The 6,996-nt window shown below is 41.8% G+C and overlaps 1 pseudogene; it reads right to left on the bottom strand.

Annotated features, from left to right (window-relative positions):
• Positions 1 to 771: 771 nt before the first annotated feature.
• Positions 772 to 6,996, bottom strand: part of LOC111964470 (3',5'-cyclic-AMP phosphodiesterase 4D-like) — a 51,820-nt pseudogene continuing 45,595 nt past the window's right edge.

Raw genomic sequence — 6,996 nt, 5'->3', positions numbered from 1 at the left:
AAAAGGTGTTAATAGGCAAAATTTACACATTTTGTTATACCATATGACCCCAAAGTGAGAACTGACCTTGCAATTTGTAGTCTATGACAATTTGAATTGACCATATACGTTCATCTTTCACAAAGTAGTTTTTATGTAGTGAAACTACCTCTTTCAAAGTAACTTTAGTTAAAGTAAACTATATTTTCTTAAGGGTAGCTGTATCGTACCTTAACTTTCTTTCCAGTGTGAAGTAATTGGTAGCTTGGTAAACTATATGTTCAGAGTAGCTTCCACACACACTGATGTTACCATAGTGTGTTCATTTTTCCTTGATGAAAAGTGAGAATTATGGCATGTCTGGTACCGAAAATATATTTATTTTCATTTTTGCTAAACAAGTAGTGTGTAATATCCAGTAGTTTGCTACACCGCCTAAAAAAAGTAATTCAACTACTGAAAATACTACTCGATTTGAATTTAGTTATACTGCAAATTGTAGTAAAAGTACAGTTGAACTAAATGTAGTTCACTACTCCCAACACTGTTGAGAATGAGAAATGTTTTATGCTTACTGAAGGTCAATGGGGGTTATTCATAAACCATAAGATAGAGTCGGCGAAATTCATTGCCATGAGGCAGCACCACAGATATTGCGATGAGCAAGATGCAGACTTCGCTCTCGCACAGGTCACACACATTATCTGCGCATGTGCACGAGTTCCGCTCAGCATTCACAACGTGGTAAGCCACGGGACCAAAACAGCGCTTCAACACTCTTGTTGTGTGGAAATTAACCCACTTTGCCTGTTTACTTTCCTTGCATATACGTCATATCGCTTACTCTACCTTTAACAGCTGAGAAACATGTACCACCTATTTCAAAACATATTTAACAATGTATAGATAGATTGGATAGTCTATTTGTATAGTAKGTTTGATTGGATAGAACTGATCGCTACATGCTCTTCTCATACTCAGGATGAGTCAGGGAATCAAAGAACACTTCCACAAGACATATCATATTCAAATGGAAAAATGGCATACGCACATTATTCATTATTATTATTATTATWATATTCTTAAGGTCAGWAGTTACCAGCTTCTTTCTGTTTTGAAAAATAAAAACAGGTGGTAAATTTAAACATGCAGTAAAGTTACACGAATAACCCCAAAGCTCTCAAGCAGAATACCACACGTTCATATAAGATARCACTATCTGAAATACCTGGGTGAGAAGTTATAAAAGCTAACAAAAAAGCAGAGTGAGTGTAAAGACCTTAGTCATATCTACTCAGTACAAACACACATTGCAGGAAAGACCACACCCTATATGATGCGACATACCTCTTCTCAAAATGGTTGCAATAAATGARGAAGATTCTCAATTGAACATCTTCCTCTGCTTTTTCTCTTTCTGTCTCTCTGTTAGCTAAAGTACAATCTACAAAAAGATCTCAGTTTTACGCACAAAACTGAGGAGGTCAAAAAACAGCGTTTTGGCTGCATTTTCTACCAGTACGTTTTCAAGGAAGACGAACTTCAGAAAAAAAGGTATCTTTGAAATCATCTCACAACATATGTCTTTGTCTCTCCTTATAATATCCATCATAGATTTTTCAGATCGTATAAGTGGACTGGGGTCACCTTGCAGTCCATCTTTCCCCGTCTTTGTCTGTCCTCCAATGATGCTACAGTTGGGACTGTTCCAAGCATCCTATTTGWTGCCCATGTGCTCAGTCAGGGAATCAAAGAACACTTCCTGCACTGACTAGAAGTGYGAGGATCTAGAGGAGAGGTGGGAGGTGGAGTTTGGCCTTTGAACTCAAACCCACCGGGCATCGACAGACATACACCTCACTCCCGKCAGGCCGAACAAACAAGAACATAAACAAAAATGTAGGCAATAAAGTTGACAAATTTTCTTGAGTGCAAAAGTGTGGAGCTCCAAGGAAGGGAGTCTTGGGGGGAGGAGAGGAGGGGGGGTCTGTGCCCCCATATCGCCTCTAGTCGGAGTGTAGTGAGGAGAGGCCTGYGCTTGAGCAGGGCAACGTGCGCTTTGGAACTCATGACGACTCAGTGTTACTGACATCATGGCAATTACTAGTATTCACCTCATCSCTTGAGATGTTGTCGTAACGTGACAGTCTCTCTTTCGCAGTTTGGCAACCCGCACCGTTTCGCTGCTATGYATCAGCCGCTCTCTGCTCCTCCTCGCCCTTCTCTTTCCCTTTCCCTCCACCAACTCCAACATACTCGGTACACGGCCTTCACCCTCTTCCTCCTCTTCGTCCAACAGGATCTCTGTGGATTCCGAGTCCTGCATGCAGAGCGTTTTTGAGTCACAACTATTCTCCTCCTCTTCCCCCTCCTCTGGTTGACTGCCGCTGTCTTTCTCTGTGTCCGTCTCTCTGTCCTCTTCCAATGTGAGCTCGAACTGGAATTTGGCCCCAGGGAGGTGGCCGCTGCTGTGGTCAGATTTGTTTGGGGTGGCCAAGGGGCTCTGGGGGATGGTGCTCTGGTACCACTCCCTGTTGTCCTCCAGAGTCTCCAGGATGTCCTGGGCGTCAGGGTGCACCAGGTCAGCCCACGTCTCCCACAGTGGTTGGACGATGTAGTCGATGAACCCCACCTGGAGAGAAAATGTGTATCAGCTTGAGTTTGTACTGAAATAAATTGTCAGGTCAGATATTAACTTTCTTTGTGTGTCTGTGTGTGGGCGCTCTTGTGCACATGTTTATATACTATATGTGTATACTGTATTTACCTGGCTCTTCTGTACAGAGGCGTTGTGTTTGTCACACATGGGGCTGATCTCCATGCCTCTCTCCCTCTCCCTGTCCCCCTGGCTGAAGAACTCTTTCCATAATGCGGTCGGTCCACTGGCGATACGCTGCAGGGGCTTGGTCGGATTACTGAGGTCTGCACAGTGCACTATATTCTGGAGTACCTGGAGAGAGAGATTAGAATAGAAAATCCCCTTTATACAAACACACTTCTTAGGGCCAGGGGTTCTGCTAGCGGCACCCCTCGACAACATTCCGCTGAAAGGGCAGCGCGCCAAATTCAAAAATATTTTTTTGAAATATGTAACTTTCACACATTAACAAGTGCAATACACCAAATGAAAGATAAACTTCTTGTTAATCTACCCATCGTGTCCACTTCAAAAAAACTTTACAGCGAAAGCACAACATATGATTATGTTAGGTCAGAGCCAAGTCACAAAAACACACACAGCCATTTTTCCAGCCAAAGATAGGAGTCAGAAAAAGCAGAAATATAGATAAAATGAATCACTAACCTTTGATGATCTCATCAGATGACACTCATAGGACATCATGTTACACAATACATGTATGTTTTGTTCAATAAAGTGCATATTTATATCCAAAAATCGCAGTTTACATGGCGCGGGTACGTTCAGTAATGTTTTGCTTCCAAAACATCCGATGATTTTGCAGAGAGCCACATCAATTTCCAGAAATATTCATAATAAACATTGATAAAAGATACAAGTGTTATTCACAGAAGTAAAGATAGACTTCTCCTTAATGCAACCGCTGTGTCAGATTTTTAAAAAACTTTACGGAAAAAGCACACCATGCAATAATCTGAGTACGGAGCTCAGAGACCAAATCAGCCAAAGAAATATCTGCCTGTTGGAGTCAACATTAGTCAGAAAGTGAAAATAGCATTATAAATATTCACTTACCTTTGATAGATCTTCATCAGAATCACTCCAGGAATCCCAGTTCCACAATACAATGTTTGTTTTGTTCGATAATGTCAATCATTTTATGTCCAAATTCCTCCTTGTTGTTCTCGAGTTCAGTACACTTTCCAAACTCACGACGCGCGTGCAAGTCCAGCGGAAAGTACGGACAAAAAGTTAAAAAAGTTATATTACAGTCCATAGAAACATGACAAACTAAGTATTGAATCAATCTTTAGGATGTGTTTAACATAAATCTTCAATAATGTTCCAACCGGAGAATTCCTTTGTCTTCAGAAGTGAGATGGAATAGAGCTCACTCTCACATGAACGCGCATGGTCAGCGCATGTTCAGCTCATGGTAGACCTTACTCAATCCCCTCTCATTCGGCCCCACTTCACAATAGAAGCATCAGACAAGGTTCTAAAGACTGTTGACATCTAGTGGAAGCCTTAGAAAGTGCAACATGACCCATATCCCACTGTGTATTCGATAGGCCAAGAGTTAAAAAACTACAAACCTCAGATTTCCCACTTCCTGGTTGGATTTTTCTCAGGGTTTCGCCTGCCATATGAGTTCTGTTATACTCACATCATTCAAACAGTTTTAGAAACTTCAGAGTGTTTTCTATCCAAATCTACTAATAATATGCATATATTAGCAACTGGGACTGAGTAGAAAGCAGTTTACTCTGGGCACGCTTTTCATCCAAACGTGAAAATGCTGCCCCCTATCCCAAACAGGTTTTAATAACCATCACATTTCAGTCCTCATATATATAAAACAGCAAAAGAGGCAATGGTTAAAAGATCAACTGCAAACCTCTCGCATTATCAACTGCACATAAAACATTCTGTAGACCCCAAGAGGAAGGGAGAGAAGGAGAGGGTCAGCTAAAGATGTAGTCACAAAATTAACATATGTTCTTAGTTTGACCCCCTGAACCATCCTTAGTTCAAATTCAAGTCCCGGCAGCTTATGCACTCGTTTGACAACRACTGCCTATCTACTTGTATGACTGAATGATGGACAATGCTAGTAAGGGGCTTTTAAATGGCAAATTCAATTTCAGATCCCTCCCAGATGGCTCTCTGGATAAAACCAAAGTAATTTACATCTACTACAAGGCTGAATTTGTTTATCATCGAAGTACATCAAGTCTTCATTATCATTTAGAAGCGATACACACCGTTGTGTGTAAGCAATACAAGTAATGTTACTAGTAGCAATGGAGGACATCTATGGCAGGCTTAGCTAGAAGTGTGTGCGCGCCGGAGGCCTATGGACAAGTCGACGAGCAGCAAGCTAGCACAAGCTATAGCCAAGTGGATAGCTACAGTCTGCAGGCCAGTCCACATTGTGGAGTACAAAGGCTTGAGGGACATRATTCAAATCGCATCAAACGACTCAACGTATGAGTTACCGTCGAGAGCCACCGTCGTTACAAGAACACACGAGCTGTATGAAAGCGAGAGGACTACGAAAGCGGAGGAGTTGAAACATGCAACAGCTGTTGCTCTCATGGGAGAACACTGTACTTTGATGAGTAAGCACAACTAGCTMGGGGTTACTGCGCACCACATTGATGAATTCACACGCTCTGGCCGTATTGAAGACAGAAGAGAGGTACTATGCTGAAAAGTGCGNGCTCTGGCCGTATTGAAGACAGAAGAGAGGTACTATGCTGAAAAGTGCGRCGACCATTTCATGGATGTAGCAAAGCAGTCGAACATTGAAAAACAAAGMTACCACACTTTTCACAGACAGTGCACGGAACATAATTGCAGCTGCGAGACATCTGCCTATTGAATACCTGTCCTGCACCGTGCACAGTCTCCAAAGGTCCATCACAATGTCRGTGCATTGGGTTCGACAATGCCTTAGCCAAATGCAGAAAACAATTTGTGCATTTCCAACACAGCCCACCAATCGATGCAGAGCTAGGACAACAGCAAGTTGCAAATGGGTCACTCGCACATGATGTCACAACAAGATGGAATTCCACTCTGAAAATGGTAAAGCATGTCCACAGAAACCAACAACCACTGAAAGATGCTCTGGCCCAAAAGAAAACAAACATCACCATGCCAACCACAGCTGAACTGGAGAAACTGCAGAACCTGGAGGCACTACTGGAGCCCTGCAGGTTATCTTCTTTCTCACACTATTAATGTTAAAATATGATTGTGTGTGTCAGTGGAMGCTCTTCAGACTAGGAAGGGGAGGACCATCCTCCCCAGTGAATTTCATAAAAATGTAAATTGTAAAACATTAAAAAAGTTATTCAATACAAAACCTAGGAGGCTCATCGTTCTCATCCCTTCCCATAGACTTACACAGTAAGAGCACTTGACATGTTCACCCAATCAAAGGATCAAATAATGAATCTAGTACTGAAAGCATAAGCCACCGCTAGCTAGCACTGCAATGTGATGAGTAGTTGACTCAAAGAGAGAGAAAAACAATAGTTGAACAATTTTGAATAAATTKATTTCTTCCAAAATGAAGGAGAAGCAAGAGAGAAAATGTTTGTCATTTCACTTTCAGTTTCATTTATTTAGCTATCAAATGCAGCTAGCTAGTTTAGCCTACTGAATCACGCTGCTCAAACAGAGGGATGCTGTGTTAGCTAGCTGGCTATGACTATRCAACACAACACTGGWACTCTTCCAAGTCAAGGTAAGCTTTTGGTATTACAAATTTGTTGCCACCGGGTCCGACGGCGAAACTGCTTACTGACTGTACACTAACATTATTGCATGATTTGTAGCTGGTTTACAAACGCGTTAGTTCTATTAGCTATGCTGACTATGATGTTACTTTAGCTAATATGGTGACAATGATGTAGGCTGTGTGTAGCGGTTTGGCTTGGAAAGGTTTTTTCACCTGGTCACAGAGCTGAAGTGTTGTGCATTGAAGTCCACAAGCGAAGGGACAKGGTGAGAGGAGGAGAGCGCATTGAAGGAATACAACGTGGCTACTATGAAAYTGAACTGTGTTTACGTGTGATCAGGGGTGTTGAAACAAATTCTGTTGAAATTATTATTTTTTAAATCTGAAAAACGGAAGCAAACGGAACAAAACGGGGATAAACATACCTGAATTTGTCCAATAGAAACACTCGTTTGCAACTGTTGGACTAATGATTACACCCTATATCAGCTAAAAGCAGGAAAGATTGTGGAAGGCGATATTCAATGACACTATCTGTCCATGTGTCACTTTCTGTCTCCTCAAATTTGTAATTTCCTGCATAGTGGTGTTGCCTGCTTTGAGCCATCTCATTCAGGTAATGGAGAGC

This window comes from Salvelinus sp. IW2-2015, linkage group LG5, assembly GCF_002910315.2.
Source record: "Salvelinus sp. IW2-2015 linkage group LG5, ASM291031v2, whole genome shotgun sequence".
Classification (NCBI taxonomy): Eukaryota; Metazoa; Chordata; class Actinopteri; order Salmoniformes; family Salmonidae; genus Salvelinus; species Salvelinus sp. IW2-2015.
The sequence above is the reverse complement of the archived record's forward strand: the minus strand, read 5'-3'. Positions and strand labels throughout refer to the sequence as shown.